The sequence below is a fragment of the Rhinopithecus bieti genome, unplaced genomic scaffold (assembly GCF_001698545.2).
Source record: "Rhinopithecus bieti isolate Rb0 unplaced genomic scaffold, ASM169854v2 scaffold_23826, whole genome shotgun sequence".
NCBI lineage: Eukaryota > Metazoa > Chordata > Mammalia > Primates > Cercopithecidae > Rhinopithecus > Rhinopithecus bieti.
Window position 1 is genome coordinate 1,529,324 of NW_016811267.1, and position 18,381 is coordinate 1,547,704.

Sequence of the window (18,381 nt, forward strand, 5' to 3'; positions counted from 1 at the left end):
TCTATTAAAAATACAAAAATTGGCCGGGCGCGGTGGCTCAAGCCTGTAATCCCAGCACTTTGGGAGGCCGAGACGGGCGGATCATGAGGTCAGGAGATCGAGACCATCCTGGCTAACATGGTGAAACCCCGTCTCTACTAAAAAATACAAAAAACTAGCCGGGTGACGTGGCGGGCGCCTGTAGTCCCAGCTGCTTGGGAGGCTGAGGCAGGAGAATGGTGTAAACCCAGGAGGCGGAGCTTGCAGTGAGCTGAGACCCGGCCACTGCACTCCAGCCTGGGCAGCAGAGCGAGACTCTGTCTCAAAAAAAAAAAAAAAAAAGAAAGAAAATCTGAAACTGGCTGGGCACAGTGGCTCACGCCTGTAATCCCAGCACTTGGGGAGGCCAAGATGGGCAGATCACCTGAGGTCAGGAGTTTGAGAACAGCCTGGCCAACATAGTGAAACCCCATCTCTATTAAAACTACAAAAATTAGCCAAGTGTGGTGGCATGCACCTGTAGTCCTAGCTACTTGAGAGGCTGAGGCAGGAGAATCACTTGAACCTGGGAGGTGGAGGTTGCAGTGAGCCGAGATCACTCCATTGCACTCCAGCCTGGACGACAGAGCAAGACTCCGTCTCGGAAAAAAAAAAAGTAAAAGAAAATCTGAAACTGTGGAGGGTTGGAGCCCTGTGGGGATGTAGGACACAAATGTCTTGAGCAAAGAGGTCTCCAAGCTGCCTGGGAACTTGCAGGAAGGTTCAAGATATTTCTGCAGAAGTCCTAGAATAAGCTATCCAAGCTCTAAGTGCCAGAGCCTGAAGGTTCCTGAAGGCTGAGAAGTGGTTCCAAACCCTGGCTATTCATGAGATGCTCCTGGGAGCTTTCAAACCCCCTAGCTCCACCCCACACCAATTGATTCAGAATATTAATCTCCCCTCCCTCAGTGACTGATGTATGTTATCAGGGCTGAGGATACCCCACCCAGTTCAACCTCCTCCTTTCATAACTGGGGAAACAGGAAATAGTGGCTAAGCTATCTTAAATACACAGTGAGCCTGTGGTCCCATGGCTGGTCAGTTGCAGCCTTGGGACTCAGCCCAGGTCTGCTTGACTCTAAGAATCAGTACAATTAATGTGAGATACTTGGTTTCCTTAGAAAAGTAGGTGTTGGAGGCCAGACGTGGTGGCTCATGCCTGTAATCCCAGCATTTTGGGAGGCAAGGCGGGTGGATCACTTGAGCCCAGGACTTTGAAACCAGCCTGGGCAACATGACAAAACCCCGTCTGTACTAAAAATGCAAAAATTAGCCAGCTTTGGTGGCACACGCCTATAATCCCAGCTACTCGGGAGGTTGAAGTGAGAATCGCTTGAACCCAAGGGACGGAGGTTGCAGTGAGCCGAAATCTCGCAGCTGCACTCACAGCCTGGGTGACAGACTGGTTGAGACTCTGTCTTGGGAAAAAAAAAGAAAAGTTAAGTAAGGTGTTGGATTGAACTGTTAGTCCCAGTTTGGTATGCATGCTGGGTATCTGTAAATTTTCTTCTCAGAATTTGTGTGCTAGACCAGCTACAGAATTTGCCAGGCCCAATACAAAGTATTAGTGTAGGGCCTTTTGTTGAGAAATTAAGAATTTCATAGCCAGGCATGATGGTGTGTGTCTGTAGTCCTAACTACTTGGGAAGCTGAGGCTGGAGGATCACTTGAGCCCAGGAGTTGGAGCTCAACTGTGCCTGGCTGGGTCGGGCTTTCTTGAGAATCCTGAGAGTGGATGAAGTTCAGAGTGTGGTTCTCAACTGAGCAGCATCAGTGCCGCCTGGGAGCTACAGTGAGCTATGATCACCCCACCGCCCTCCAGCCTGGGCAACAGAGCAAGACCATGCCTCCTTAAAAAAATGTCAGCATAGGTCAGATAATCTCAGCATTTGGGGAGGCTGAGGTTGGAAGACTGCTTGAGGCCAGGAGTTCATGGCCAGCCTGGGGTAACATTGTGAAACCCCTTCTCTATAAAAAACACAAAAATGGCCAGGTGCGGTGGCTCATACCTGTAATCCCAGCACTTTGGGAGGCCGAGGTGGGCAGATCACCTGAGGTCGGGAGTTCAAGACAAGCCTGACCTACATGGAGAAACCCCATCTCCACTAAAAATACAAAATTAACCAGGTGTGGTGGCACATGTCTGTAATTCCAGCTACTAGGGAGGATGAGGCAGGAGAATCACTTGAACCTGGGAGGCAGAGGTTGCGGTGAGCCGAGATTGTGCCATTGCACTCCAGCCTGGGCAACAAGAATGAAATTCTGTCTCAATAAATAAATAAATATAAAAATACAAAATACAAAAATACTAGCCAGGTATGGTGGCATGTGCCTGTAATCCTAGCTACTAGGGAGGCTGAGGTCAGAGGATTACCTGAACCCTGCAAGGTGAAGGCTGCAGTGAGCCATGATCATGCCATTGCACTCCAGCCTGGGCAACAGAGTGAGACCCTGTCTCAAAAAAAAAAAAAAAGAAAAAGAAAGAAACTAAAAGTCTCCGAATCATGGGAGTCAGGTCTACCACTAGCACTGAGTAAATACCACACTGGTTATTTCACCACCATGAGCTTCAGTTTATTTGTCTGTGAAATGGAATCACTGGTAAGAGAACCCCAGACTCCCTTTCCTAGCTATTATAAAGATCTATTGAGAATTTTGTCAGGGATAAGGTCTAATGCATTTGTGAGGGGTGGTGATGTTTATTGGGAAGTCTATGGAGGAATGTATTACTTGGGATACTGGCATTTTCTGGGTCAGGCTTACTTGCTTTTCTTTTCTTTTCTTTTTCTTTTTCTTTTTTTTTTTTTGAGATGAAATCTTGTTTTCTTGCCCAGGCTGGAGTGCAGTAGCACGATCTCAGCTCACTGCAACCTCCGCCTCCCAGATTCAAGTGATTCTCCTGCCTTAACCTCGCAAGTTCCTGAGATTACAAGCACCCGCCACCACACCCAGCTAATTTTTTGTTTTGTTTTGTCTTGTTTTTGGAGATGGAGTCTCACTGTGTTGCCAGGCTGGAGTGCAGTGGCGCAATCTCGGCTCACTACAACCTCTGCCTCCTGGGTTCAAGTGATTCTCCTGCCTCAGCCTCCCGAGAAGCTGGGATTACAGACATGCGCCACTACGCCCAGCTAATTTTTGTGTTTTTGGTAGAAATGCGGGTTCACCACGTTGGCCAAGATGGTCTCAATCTCTTGACTTCGTGATCTGATGATCTCCATCTCTTGACCTTGTGATCCGCCCACCTTGGCCTCCCAAAGTGCTGGGATTACAGGCATCAGCCACTGCGCCCGGCCTTTTTTTTTTTTGTATTTTTAGTAGAGATGAGTTTTCACCATGTTGGCCAGGGTGGTCTCGAATTCCTGAACTCAAGTTATTTTCCCGCCTCAGCCTCCCAAAGTGCTGAGATTACAGGTGTAAGCCACTGCTCCTGACCAAATTAACTTTAAATTTATTTTATTTTATTTTATTTTTTTGAGACAGGGTGTTGCTCTGTCTCCCAAGCTGGAGTGCAGTAGTGCAGTCGTAGCTCACTGTGGCCTCCAACTCCTGGGCTCAAGCAATCCTCCCACCTCAGCTTCCCATGAGCAACTGTGCCTGGCTGGGTCAGGCTTTCTTGAGAATCCTGAGAAAGGATGAAGCTCAGAGTGTGGTCCTCAGCTGAGCAGTGTCAATGTCACCTGGGAACTGGTTAGAAATGCAGAGCCCCCACAGTGGCTCATGCCTATAATCCTAGCACTTTGGGAAGCCAAGGTGGCTGGATCACAAGGTCAGGAGTTCGAGACCAGCAGGGCCAACATGGTGAAACCCCGTCTCTACTAAAAATACAAAAACTAGCCAGGCATGATGGTGGGCTCCTGTAATCCCAGCTACTTGGGAGGCTGAGAAAGGAGAATTGCTTGAAACCAGAAGATGGAGGTTGCAGTGAGCCGAGATCGCACCGCTGCACTCCAGCCTGGGCAAAAGAGCGAAACTCCATCTCAAAAATAAAAATGAAAGAAAGAAAGAAAGGAAGAAAGGAAGAAAGGAAGGAAAGGAAGGAAAGGAAGGAAAGGAAGGAAAGGAAAAGAGAGAGAGAGAGAGAGAGAAAGAGAGAGAGAGAGAGAAAGAAAGAAAGAAAGAAAGAAAGAAAGAAAGAAAGAAAGAAAGAAAGAAAGAAAGAAAGAAAGAAAGGGAAAGAGAAAGAAAGAAAGAAAATACAGAGTTCTGGCCAGGCTTGGTGGCTTACGCCTGTAATCCTAAAACTTTGGGAGGCCGAGGCGGGCGGATCACCCAATGTCAGAAGTTCAAGACGGGCCTGGCCAACGTGGCGAAACCCTGTCTATTCTAAAAATACAAAAATTTGCCAGGCGTGGTGGTGCGCGCCTGTAATCCCAGCTGCTTAGGAGGCTGAGGCAGGAGAATCGCTTGAACCAGGGAGGTGGAGGTTGCAGTGAGCAGAGATTGCGCCATTGCACTCCAGCCTGGGCAATGAGAACCAAGAGCGAAACTCCATTTCAGGGGGAAAAAAAATGCAGAGCCCCAGGCCCCACCCAGCTCTGCCAAATGAGAGTCTATATCTGAGCAAAATCTGTGGGTTATTTGGCTTATTTCTGGGGCCCCTAAGCTCCACGTGAGGAAAGAGAAGGAAGCAGTGAGTGCTGGCTGCAAAACTGAAGAAATGAGTGAATCAATGATGCCTTGAACCTTGACCCATCAAGGAATCTCTCAGACCAGTACTTCTCAAACTCAGCTGCACACCAGACTCACCTGGGGAGATTTTAAAAATCCTTTTGGGCCAGACATGGTGGCTCATGCCTGTAATCCCAGCACTTTGGGAGGCGGAGGCGGGCGGATCACTTGAGGTCAGGAGTTCGAGACCAGCCTGGCCAACATGGTGAAAGCCTGCCTCTACTAAGAAAAAATACAAAAATTAGACTAGGCATAGTGGCTCACGCCTGTAATCCCAACACTTTGGGAGGCCGAGGTGGGCAGATCACAAGGTCAGGATATCAAGACCATCCGGGCTAACACGGTGAAACCCCGTCTCTACCAAAAATACAAAAAATTACCTGGGCGTGGTGGCGGGCGCCTGTAGTCTCAGCTACTCAGGAGGCTGAGGCAGGAGAATGGCGTGAACCTGGGAGGCGGAGCTTGCAGTGAGCTGAGATCGCGCCACTGCACTCCAGCCTGGGCGACAGAGCGAGACTCCAAAAAAAAGAAAAGAAAAGAAAAGAAAAAATACAAAACTTAGCCAGGCATGCTGGTGCACACCTGTAATCTCAGCTACTTGGGAGGCTGAGGCACAAGTACTGCTTCAACCCGAGAGGTGGAGGTTTGCATTGAGCCGAGATGTTGCCACTGCACTTCAGTCTGGGTGACAGAGTGAGACTGCATCTCAAAAAAAAAAAAAAAAAAAAAAAAAAAAAAAAAAAAAAAAAAAAATCCTTTTGTCCTGATTGCTATCCCTCTTTCATTTAAATCAGAATTGTAGGTCAGACGTGGTGGCTCACGCCTATGATCCCAGCATTTTGGGAGGCTGAGGCTGGCGGATCACCTGAGGTCAGGCGTTTGAGACCAGCCTGACTAACATGGTGAAACCCTGTCTCTACTAAAAATACAAAAATTAGCCGAGCATGGTGGCGGGTGCCTGTAGTCCTGGATGCTTGGTAGGCTGACGTGGGAGAATCGCTTGAACCCGGGAGGCGGAGGTTGCAGTCAGCAGAAATCATGTCATTGCACTCCAGCCTGGGTAACAGAGCGAGACTCTGTCTCAGAAAAATAATTAATTAATTAGTTAACTCAGAATCATGGGGCTGGAGGAGGTGGCTCACATCTGTAATCCCAGCACGTTGGGGGACCAAGACAGGCAGATCGCTTGAAGCCAGGCGTTGGAGACCAGCCTGGCCAACACAGTCCCTGTCTCTACTAAAAATACAAAAATTAGCCAGGAGTGGTGGCGCAAGCCTGTAATCCCAGCTACTCTGGAGGCTGAGGCATGAGAATCGCTTGAATCTGGGAGGTGGAGGTTGCAGTGAGCCAAGATAGTGCCACTGCACTCCAGCCTGGGCAACAGAGGCAGACTCCGTCTAAAAAAATAATAATAATAATAAAAATTCAGAATTACTGGGGTTGGCACCAAGCATTGGTGTTTTATGATGTTCCGCAGATGAGAACTGGTTTCCTGCATTGGGGTATCCCAGCCTTGCGCTGGTGACAGGGCATTAGGTGCCCTGTGCATTTCAGGAGGTTTTGTAGTATCCTCCACCCTCTGAAGCCAGTAGCACCTCCACCCTGCCCCACACCATCCAATAATGACAACCAAAAATGCCCCAGACATTACCAGTGTTCCTGGAAGCACAGTCTCTCCCAGCTGAGAACCATTGATCTGGTGCATAAATCTCAAACTCCCATGCCTCCAGGGGCAAGTTAGATGATGTATACTACACAGAGCCTAGCCAGATGGGAACCATCTGTCCCTAGGTGAGAACCAAGCAGGCACATCTCTACCTGGTTGGGGCTGGAACCCCCAGGACTGATTTTTCCTGTGTGTCTGTGTTGGCTGTTCAAACATTTATCTTTCTTTTTCTTTTTTAAATTAATACACTTGGCCAGGTGTGGTGGCTCACACCTGTAACCTTAGCACTTTGGGAGAGCGAGGCAGGCGGATCACCTGAAGTCAGGAGTTCAAGACCAGCCTGGCCAATGTGGAGAAACCCTGTCTCTACTAAAAATGCAAAATATTAGCCGGACATGGTGACGGGCACCTGTAATCCCAGCTACTCAGGAGGCTGAGGCAGGAGAACCACTTGAACCTGGGAGGCAGAGGTTGCAGTGAGCCAAGATTGTGCCAGTGTGCTCTAGCCTGGGCGATAGAATGAGACTCTGTCTCAAAAAAAAAAAAAAAAAAAAGGATGATGGGGGTTCTACTGTGTTGCCCAGGGTGGTCTTGAACTCCTAGGCTCAGGAGATCCACCTGCCTTGGCTTCCCAAAGTGTTGAGATTACAGGCATGAGCCACTGCCCCCAGGCAACCACTGATCTTTCTACTATCTCCAGAGTTTTGCTTTTTCCAGAATATCCTGTGGTTGGAATCATGCAGTATGTACCCCTTTCAGACTGGCTTCTTTCACTTAAGAATATGCATTTAAGTTTCCTCCATGTCTTTTCATGTCTTGATAGTTCACTGAATAATATTTCTTTTTTATTTTTCTTTCTTTTCTTTTCTTTTTTTGAGACGGACGTTTGCTCATTACCCAGGCTGGAGTGCAATGGCGCGATCTTGGCTCACTGTGACCTCTGCCTCCCAGGTTCAAGTGACTCTCCTTCCTCAGCCTCCCAAGTAACTAGGATTACAGGCATGTGCCACCATGCCTAATTTTTTGTATTTTTAGTAGAGACGGGGTTTCACCATGTTGGCCAGACTGGTCTCGAACTCCTGACCTCAGGTGATCCTCCCGCCTTGGCCTCCCAAAGTACTTGGATTACAGGCGTGAGCCACCGCACTCGGCCAAATAATATTTCATAGTAAGGATGTTTCATGGTTTGTTTATCCACTCACTTCCTGCAGGACATCTTGGTTGCAGTTTTAACTTTTTTAAATTTTTTGGAGAAGGAGTCTCGCTCTGTCGCCAGGCTGAAGTGCAGTGATGTGATCTCAGCTCACTGCAACCTCCGGCTCACTGGTTCAAGCAATTCTCCTGCCTCAGCCTCCTGAGTAGCTGGGATTACAGGTGCCCGCCACCATGCCCAGCTAATTTTTGTGTTTTTAGTAGAAACAGGGTTTCACCATGTTGGCCAGGCTAGTCTTGAACTCCTGACCTCAAGTGATCCACACGCCTCGGCCTCCCGAAGTGCTGGGATTACAGGTGTGAGCCACTACACCCAGACAAGTTTTAACATTTTTCATATGCTGTTAGGATCAAAGAAAACTGTTCTTTGATCCCTGCTTTGAGATCTCTGGTTTGAACTACAAGCTTTTAGAGGGCAAGAGGCTGTTGACCCCTGCTCCACCTTGTGAGGCAGAGGCTGCTATCTCCATTTTACAGGGGAGGAAACTGAGGCAGAATGCTGAACTCAAAGGCTCAGGAGGAAAAGACTGGTCCTAGAGTCACTGAGAGACTCAGTCAGTACCCCAGGCTTCATATACCTCCGACTAGATAGCATGGTGCTAGAGTGCCCTGGGGACCTTTCTAGCACCACCCAGCCATCTGCAAATAAGGCATTGACCCCTGGAGAGGGAAAGTCACAGAGTCCATTACAGACCAGACTTAGGGACCCAAAGCTTCTTCCTCTCTTTTGAGGCAGAGCTGATTTTTTCTGTTTTATTTACTTATTTTTTAATTTTTAATTTTTTTGTTTTTTAAGATGGAGTTTTGCTCTTATTGCCCAGGTTGGAGTGCAGTAGTGCGATCTTGGCTCACCGCAACCTCTGCCTCCTGGGTTCAAGCGATTCTTCTACCTCAGCCTCCCAAGTAGCTGGGACTACAGGCACCTGCCACCACGCCCAGCTTATTTTTGTATTTTTAGTAGAGATGGGGTTTCACTATATTGGCCAGGCTGGTCTCGAACTCCTGACCTCATGATCCACCCCCCCCCCCCCTCGGTCTCCCAAAGTGCTGAGATTACAGGCGTAAGCCACTGCACCTGGCCTGTTTTTTTTCTTTTCTATTCTATTCTTTTTTTTTTTGATGACGGAGTTTTGCTCTTATCTCCCAGGTTGGAGTGCAGTGGCATGATCTCGACTCACTGCAACCTCGGCCTACCAAGTTCAAGCAATACTCCTGCCTCAGCTGCCGGAGTAGCTGGGATTACAGGCATAAGCCACCATGCCCCGCCGAGGCAGAGCTGATTTTTAAAAAAATCCATCTACTGAAATTTCCACCCACAGGTACTTTCCATTTCCGCACAGTTCCAGAAATACCTCTTGCATGGTTGCTAGGCGCTAAGCATCTCTTTTTCACTCTCATAGTCAGCGTCTTTGGAAATGACTGATATAGATCTGGGGTGGTCACCTTGTCCAGGCTTTCCCAAGATAAGCATTGAAAGTCCCATGTCCAGCCGGGTGCGGGGGCTGACACCTGTAATCTCAGCACTCTGGGAAGCCGAGGCAGGTGGATTACCTGAGGTCAGGAGTTCGAGACCAGCCTGTCCAACATGGAGAAATCCCGTCTCTACTAAAAATACAAAAGTTAGCCGGGGCTGGTAGCGGGAGCCTATAATCTCAGGTACTCGGGAGGCTGAGGCAGGAGAATCACTTGCACTCCAGCCTGGGCGACAGAGCAAGACCCCATTTCAAAAAAGAATAAAAGAAAGTCCAGCTGGGTGCAGTGGCTCACACCTGTAATCCCAGCACTTTGGGAGGCCAAGGCGGGTGGATCACAAGGTCAGGAGATCAAGACCATCCTGGCTAACACGGTGAAACCCTGACCCTACTGAAAATACAAAAAATTAGCGGGGCATGGTGGCAGGCGCCTGTAGTCCCAGCTACTCAGGAGGCTGAGGCAGGAGAATGGCGTGAACCCGGGAGGCGGAGCTGGCAGTGAGCAGAGATCGTATCACTGCACTCCAGCCTGGGTGACAGAGTAAGAGTCCATCTCAAAAAAAAAAAAAAAAAAGTCCCATGTCCCAGGAAACCCCTGGGACCCAGGCAAAGGGGGATAGTTGGTCACCCTAGACAGCCTCCTCATTCTACACGTGGGCAAACTGAGGCCCAGGGAAGGGAGGGACTAGCCTAAGCTCACCCAGTGAGAGGGGAATGTGTTTGTGGCATGCGGCAGTTGAAAACTTATTGACTTCATGGGACTGCCCCAAAACCCATCAAGAGAAACCAAGGGGTTTGGAAAGGGGAAAGGACCTAGACTTTGTTTTCTATTTCTATTTATTTATTTATTTATTTATTTATTTATTTATTTATTTTGAAGCGGAGTCTCGCTCTGTCACTCAGGCTGGAGTGCAATGGCAAAATCTTGGGTCACTGTAACTTCTGCCTTCTGGGTTCATGCCATTCTCCTGCCTCAGCCTCCTGAGTAGCTGGGATTATGGCCACTTGCCACCATACCTGGCTAATTTTTGTATTTTTAGTGGAGACGGGGTTTTACCATGTTGGCCAGGCTGGTCTCAAACTCAAACTCCTGATCTCAAGTGATCCACCTGCCTCAGCCTCCGAGAGTGCTGAGATGACAGGCGTGAGACACTGTGCCTGGCCGTTATCTTGGTCTTTTGACAGTGAAGCAAACTGAGGCTTGGTGGGGGCAGGCAGTCACTTGCCCAAGGCCATGCCAGAGTGAGTGGCAGAGCCAGAAGCTAGGCATGTGATGACGTTTTGCCATGTTGCCCAGGCTGGTCTTGAACTCCTGAGCTCAAGTGATCTGCTTGCCTCAGCCTCCCAAAGTGCTGGGATTACAAGCGTGAACCACTGCGCCCGGCCGACATGTGACTTTCATAGCAGGGCACACACATGCCGCAAACATGGGCATCTGCCCGGCAGATCATAACTCATGCAAACCCGAGGTCCCCACCCCCATTCCCCAACCTCAGTCCCTGGGATGGATCCCAGAGGGCACAAGAAAGATCCTGGAAAGAATTCAGTCCCTGCGAGTTATTTTTAGATGCAGAGGTATCTATTTCTGCAAAACATGGGTGCCTCACCCGACCTGGCCTCTGCACAGGCCACCAGCTGCTCTAAGGGATTAACTCTCAGCCAATTGTGTTTTAAATAGACCCTAGGAGAGGAGCTGAAAAGCATTTTACCTCATACCCTAGGACCTGGTCAATGTTGAGATGTAGGACAATCTTGAGAGCAGGGAGACGCTGCATTTTGGGCTCATGACTCCAGGGTGAGATTAGAGGAGGGAAAAGCTCATTCCAGTCCTCAACAGGAGTTAGACAAAGAAGCAATGTTCTGCTTTATTTTTTTAAAAAAAGAGATGTGAAAATAAAAAAGTGGCTTGTTCAAGATCACATGGTTAGTTGGTGGGGATATCGAGGAGAGGGGCAAGTGTATTGATTACTTACTGTAAAACAAGTGTGTCCAATCTTTTGGCTTCCCTGGGCCATGTTTGAAGAAAGACTTGTCTTGGGCCTCACATAAAATACACTTACACTAACTATAGCTGATGAGCTTTAAAAAAAAAATCACAAAAAAACTCATAATTTTTTTTTTTTTGAGGCAGAGTCTTGCTCTGTGGCCCAGGCTGGAGTGCAGTGGTGTGACCTTGGCTTGCTGCAACCTCCACCTCCTGAGTTCAAGAGATTCTCATGCCTCAGCCTCCCACATAGCTGAGATTACAGGTGTGCACCACCACGCCCAACTAATTTTTGTATTTTTAGTAGAGACGGTTTGCTAGGCTGATCTCGAACTCCTGACCTCAAGTGATCCACCTGCCTTGGCCTCCCAAAGTGTTGGGATTACAGGCATGAGCCACTGAGCCCGGTCATGAGTGTATCATTTTGCAGCCCAACATTTTCACTCAGTGGTACGCTTATGGGGCTTGTCTTTGTTGATACACCTAGAACAGAGATTCTCAACCAGAAGGGATTTTGTTCCCGAGGATAAATTTGGCAATATCTGGAGACATTCTTGGTTGTCACAGCTGTGGGGGAGGGTGCCACTGTCATCTAGTAGGTGGAAGCCAGGGATGCTGCTTAACATGCTATAATGCCAGGATGCCCCCATAGCAAAAAATGATCTGATCCCAAATGTCAATAGGGCTGAGGCTGAAAAACCCTAATCAAGCTCTAGTTCACTTTTCTTTTTTTTTTTCTTTCCTAGATTGTATTAAGAAATTAATATAGCTGAACCACATCATATTTAGTTTCTAGGTTAATATGAAAAGGCGGTAATTTTTCTTTGAAACTTACAAGTACAATCTGCAAATACATGATTTTGAGAATAATTTAATATGTTGACTTCAAGATACAACTATATTCTATATAAGATACAACTCTATATGTCAGTATTTTAAAGAAACAGATCCTTACAAGACCAAAACAACCCACAGGCCACGAGGTTGGTTTTTCCTTTTTTTTTTTGTTTAAACAAATGTGCACCACGATGTTTCAACAAGTAAGACAAATGCCATGAATGTGAAGCTGCAGTTTGCAATGTCCCACATTTAGAACTCAGCAAAGGTGAATTAGACAGAGGTGGTAGTCATTCTAATTAAACAATCAGGTAACTTCATGACAAGCTGATTTGCACCATCAAAAGTGTCCATGTAAGTTTCTTTTTTCTTGATGATGAGAGGGCCCACATTATCTCCATTCTCTTCCTTATGTTTTGTTCCCATCACAGAATGGGAACTTTTTGGACCTCCAACAACGGCAGTACACAGCTTTATCTCCCAAATCCTCCATGTCAAAAGCATGTACTATCTTGGGGTTGTCTTTCTGGATGTGAAGGTTTATCATAGCTTTATTTCGATGATCTTTAACATAAAATCTTTTGTAAGCTAGATAATCAATTGCAGCTGTCCCAGCAGCAATGGTAACTGCTGCGATCCATTAAACTTGTACGCTGGAACTGGAAGTCAAACTCATGGCGCCGTCACTTGCAAGGCGTGTGCACTAGGATACCAAGCACAAACGGGTTCGCACGGCTGGCGAGACTAAAGGTGCCAGCGCCGTACTAAGGGCACCGACTCCACGCTGCTACCGCGCCTAGTTCACTTTTCTTTTTCTTCTTTTCTCTTCTTTTCTTTTTCTTTTTTTTTTTTTTTCTGAGATGGAGTCTCCCTCTGTTGCCCAGGCTGGAGTGCAGTGGCGCCATTTTGTCTCACTGCAACCTCCACCTCTTGGGTTCAAGTGATTCTCCTGCCTCAGCCTCCTGAGTATCTGGGATTACAGGCACCTGCCACCATACCCGGCTAATTTTTGTATTTCTAGTCAAGACAGGGTTTCACCATGTTGGCCAGGCTGGTCTCGAACTCCTGACCTTGAGTGATCCGCCTGCCTTGGCCTCCCAGAGTGCTGGGTGAGCCACTGCACCCAGCCTAGTTCACTTTGAAATAGCTACTATATGGCACTCCACGTTTTGTGGCTTCCCACAGCTTTACTAAGATACTGTAGATTTCACTTTTCTCGTGTTGCAACATTGTATCAGTGAAACATCTTCCTTCTCTATGTCTTTGTTTATGGCACTTATTTCTTTGGGGTTAATAGCAAAGAGTGGAATTGCTGGGGTCCAGGGGATGCACCGCTTCATATTTCCCTAGTGTTGCCAAGTTGCCTCTAATATGGTTATGCCCATGGATGCACTCACCTGGGTTTGTAGGAGAAACTCTGGCATTGATGATTATTTTCCCTCTGTGAGGCTGACCAAGCTAAGAAGAAGGTAATTCTACAGAGTAGAGTGCACTACATGTTTCTCAATTAAGAAATGGAACAGAGAAGGTCATTGTTGTTAAGAGCACTGTTGTTACAATGTAACCAGAAATAGCCAGGCCTGCTGGTGGCTCATACCTGTAATCCAAGCACTTTGGGAGGCCAAGGTGGGAGGATCATTTGAAGCCAGGAGTTCAAGAGCAGCCTGGGTCACACAGCGAGATCCTATCTTTATTAAAAAAAAAAAAAAAAAGTATAAAAATTGGCCAGGCATGGTGGGACATGCCTTTACTCCTAGCTACCTGGGAGGCCCAAGCCCAGGACTTTGAGGCTGCAGTGAGCTATGATTGCATCACTGCACTCCAGCCTGGGTGACCGAGCGAGACGCTGTCTTTAAAAAAAAAAAAAAGAAGAAGAAAAAAGGTGTCCAGGCCAGGCGCTGTGGCTCACGCCTGTAATCCCAGCACTTTGGGAGGCCGAGGTGGGTGGATCACCTGAGATCAGGGGTTCAAGGCCAGCCTGGTCAACATGGAGAAACCCCTTCTCTACCAAAACTACAAAAATTAGCCGGGTGTGGTGGCGGGCACCTGTAATCCCAGCTACTTGGGAGGCTGAGGCAGGAGAATCGCTTGAACCTAGGAGGAGGTGGAGATTGCAGTGAGCCATGATCGCGCGATTGCACTCCAGCCTGGGCAACAAGAGTGAAACTCCATCTCAAACAAACAAACAAACAAACAAACCAGGACCCAGAGGGATGCACAGTTCCCAGAAATTCATTCACAGTTATTTCTTTAACCTGTATAGTGTGTCTAACACAGCCCCTGTTCAGCGGCAGATAAGGCCTCCGTGGTTGCTGAACTCACGGAGGGATGAAGATCGAATCCACCTGTTGAATGTATCATTAGTATATTCAGATTTCTTAATCTGTTACAGATGCTATAATCTCTTGCAGTGGCTATAAACCAGTAGACCAGGTGGCTTATAAACAACAAATTTATTTCTCAGAGTTCTGGAGGCTGGAAGTCTGAGATCAGGGCACTAACATGGTCAAGTTCTAATGAGGGCTGTCTTCTGGTTTGCAGATGATCAACCTCTCCTTCTGTCCTCATATGGTAGACAGCAGAGAGTAGCAGGCTTTCTCATGACTCTTATTTTTTAATTTATTGAGATAGAGTCTTGCTCTGCGGCCCAGGCTGGAGTGCAGTGGCTTGATCATGGCCCACGGCAGCCTCAATCTTCCAGGCTCAAGTGGTCCTCCCACCTCAGAAGTAGCTGGGAATAAAGATGCCTGCCACCAAGCCCAGCTAATTTTTTTTTTTATTATTATTGTTTTAGAGACGAGATTTCACTATGTTCCCAGGGCTGGTCTGGAATGCTTAGGCTCAAGAGACCCTCTGGTCTCAGCCTCCCAAAGTGCTGGGATTATAGGTGTGAGTCACCACACCTGGCCTCTCTTGACTTTTTTTTTTTTTTTTTTTTTTTTTGAGGAAAAGTCTCACTCTGTTACCCAGGCTGGAGTGCAATGGTGCAATCTCAGCTCACTGCAACCTCTGCCTCCTGGGTTGAAGTGATTCTCCTACCTCAGCCTCCCAAGTAGCTGGGACTACAGGCACCTCTCTCCACGCCCAGCTAATTTTTGTATTTTTAGTAGAGACGAGGTTTCACCATATTGGCCAGGCTGGTCTCGAACTCCTAATCTTGTGATCTGCCCGCCTCAGCCTCCCAAAGCGCTGGGATGACAGATGTGAGCCACTGTTTATAAGGGCTCTAACCCCATTTGTGAGGGGTCTACCCTGGTAACATAATCATCTCCCAAAGGCCCCACCTCCTAATGCCATCACAAGCAGGGTGGGGTACGATTTCAACATACGAATTTTGGAGAGACAGGAACGTTCAGTCCACAACAGACACTCTCTTCCCTGCCAAAAATAGACAAAACTGATTATTTCTTTTGCTTAGTCTTTTGATTTGACTAATAAGAGATCACATTTTGGCCAGGTACGGTGGCTCATGCCTCTAATCCCAGCACTTTGGGAGGCCGAGGCGGGCAGATCACGAGGTCAGGAGATCGAGACCATCCTGGCTAACATGGTGAAACCCCGTCTCTACTAAAAACACAAAAAATTAGCCGGTCGTGGTGGCGGGCACCTATAGTCCCAGCTACTCAGGAGGCTGAGGCAGGAGAATGGTGTGAACCCGGGAGGCAGAGCTTGCAGTGAGCCGAGATTGCGCCACTGCACTCCAGCCTGGGCAACAGAGCGAGACTCTGTCTCAAACAAACAAACAAAAAGATCACATTTTGTGACCTTGTTATCTCATGTCAACACTGACTGGAGTTTTCATTTTATTAGAATAAGTTGTATTAGGGGAATCGTTGGTTTTAGTTCTGGTCGTGTAATGTACAGAGTAGCTCTACCTTACAACTTGATCATAAAGTCGTTCTCTGCAAAACGAAACTAGTTGGGAAAGACAGAATCAATATGATGAAAGAAGTGGTCACACCAGGAGACACCCAAGTTCTAACTCCAAGGTGTGGCCTTAAAAGATTATGAAGATATTAGCATAAAGATAGAACTATTTATAAAGATTATAAAGGCTTTACATGAGTAATACAAGATGCAAGGATTTGATAAATAGACATTAATACTGTACCCCGAGTGTTGCATTTTCATGAACTTTTTTTTTTTTTTCCAAGAGGGAGTCTCGCTGTTGTCAGCCTGGGTGGGAGTGTAATGGCATGATCTCGGCTCACTGCAACCTCTGCTTCCTGGGTTCCAGCAATTCTCTTGACTCAGCCTCCCAAGTAGCTGAGATTAAAGGCACCCACCATTATGCCCGGCTAATTTTTGTATTTTTAGTGGAGACGAAGGTTCACTATGTTGGCCAGGCTAATCTTGAACTCCTGACCACAGGTGATCCACCTGCCTCACCCTCCCAAAGTGCTGGGATTACAGGTGTAAGCCACCATGCCCAGCCCTTTAAAAAAAAAAAAAAAAGTCCAGCTATAGGACCTAAGGACTCAGCAATGGGTTTTCAAGCCCCTTCTTTTAATATGGAATTTTAAAATACTTTTTATCTTGGAAGAGCTTATGACACACAAGAAGTTGCAAAAATGGTACAGAGAATTTGCAAATACCCTTTACCCAGCTTCCTCCAGTGACATGTTACATAACGATAGTGCATTATTAAAACCAGGAAATTGGCATTGGTACACTATCATTAACTCAACTGCAGACTTTATTTATTTATTATTTTTGAGACAGAGTCTCACTCTATCACCCAGTCTGGAGTGCAGTGGTGCGATCATGGCGTACTGCAGCCTCAAACTCTTGGGTTCAAGCAATCCTCCCACCTCAACTTCTTGAGTAGCTGGGATTACAGGTGCATGCCATCATGCCCAACTAATTAAAAAAAATTTTTTTTGTAGAGATGGGGTCTCACTGTGTTGCCCAGGCTGGCCTCCCCTCCCTTCCCCTTCCCTCCCCTCTCAACAGGGTCTTGCTCTGGAGTGCAGTGGCATGCTTATGACTCACTGCAGCCTCCACATCACCAGCTCGGGTGATCTTCCTACCTCAGCTTCCCGAGTAGCTGGGACTACAGGAGCATGCCACCATGCCCAGCTAATTTTTAAAATTTTTTGGAGAGATCGGGGTCTCACTATGTTGCCCATGTTGGTCTCGAACACCCAGGCTCAAGTGATCCACCTGGCTCAGCCTCCCAGAGTATTGGGATTACAAGTGTGAGCCACCGTGCCCAGCCCGTAAACAAAATATTAATACATTCTACAATAGGGATGAAGCTCGAGGACATTATGCTCAATAAGCCACACAAAACAACAAAGTCTGTATGATTTCACTTATATGAGATGCCTAAAGTCATCAATTTCATAGAGACAGAAAGTAGAATGGTGGGTGCCAGGGGCTAGGTGATGGGGGATCAGGAGTGAGTGTGTAATCCCAGCACTTTGGGAGGCCGAGGCGGGCAGATCACGAGGTCAGGAGATCGAGACCATCCTGGCTAACATGGTGAAACCCCGTCTCTACTAAAAAGTACAAAAACTAGCCGGGCGAGGTGGCGGGCGCCTGTAGTCCCAGCTACTCGGGAGGCTGAGGCAGGAGAATGGTGTGAACCCGGGAGGCGGAGCTTGCAGTGAGCTGAGATCCGGCCACTGCACTCCAGCTTGGGCGACAGAGCGAGACTCCGTCTCAAAAAAAAAAAAAAAAAAAAAAAAAAAAAAAAAAAAAAAAAAAGAAAATAGGTTTCAGTTTGGGAAGATGAAAGAGTTTTGGAGATGGTCGATGGTGGTGATGGCAAAACAACGTGAATATAATGCCATAGAACCACACACTTTGTCAGGCGCAGTGGCTCATGCCTGTAATCCCAGCACTTTGGGGGGCCGAGGTGGGCAGATCACAAGGTCAAGAGATTGAGACTATCCTGGCCAACATGGTGAAACACCATCTTCACTAAAAATACAAAAATTAGCTGGACGTGGTGGCGCATGCCTGTAATCCCAGCTACATGGAAGCCTGAGGCAGGAGAATCACTTGAACCCGGGAGGAGGAGGTTGCAGTGAGCCGTGATCACGCCACTGTGCTCCAAACTGGGCGAAAGAGCGAGACTCTGTCTCAAAAAAAAAAAAAAAAAAAAGAACTACACACTTAAAAATGTTTAAAATGGGCCAGGCATGGTGTCTCATGTCTATAATCCCAACTCTTTGGGAAGCCAAACCAGGTGGGTGGCTTGAACCCAGGAGTCTGAGACCAGCCTGGGCAACATGGCGACACCCCGTGCCTACTTTAAACATACAAAAAATTAGCCTGGCATGGTGGTGCACGTGCCTGTAGTCCCAAATACTTTCGAGGCTGAGGTGGGAGGAGTATCTGAGCCCCTGAGCCCAGGAAGTCAAGACTGCAGTGAGTCATGATTGCACCACTACACACTCTAGCCTGGGTGATGAGAGTGAAACCCTGTCTCAAAAAAAAAAAAAGAAAAGAAAAGAAAAGAAAAGTAAAATGGTAAATTTAATGTATATTTTACAATAAATTTTTTTTTTTTTTTTTTT

The 18,381-nt window shown here is 47.3% G+C and overlaps 1 pseudogene; it reads right to left on the reverse strand.

Moving 5' to 3' along the window:
* Positions 1-12,548, reverse strand: part of LOC108543267 (CDGSH iron-sulfur domain-containing protein 1 pseudogene) — a 15,516-nt pseudogene extending 2,968 nt beyond the window's left edge.
* Between the last annotated feature and the right edge of the window lie 5,833 nt (positions 12,549-18,381).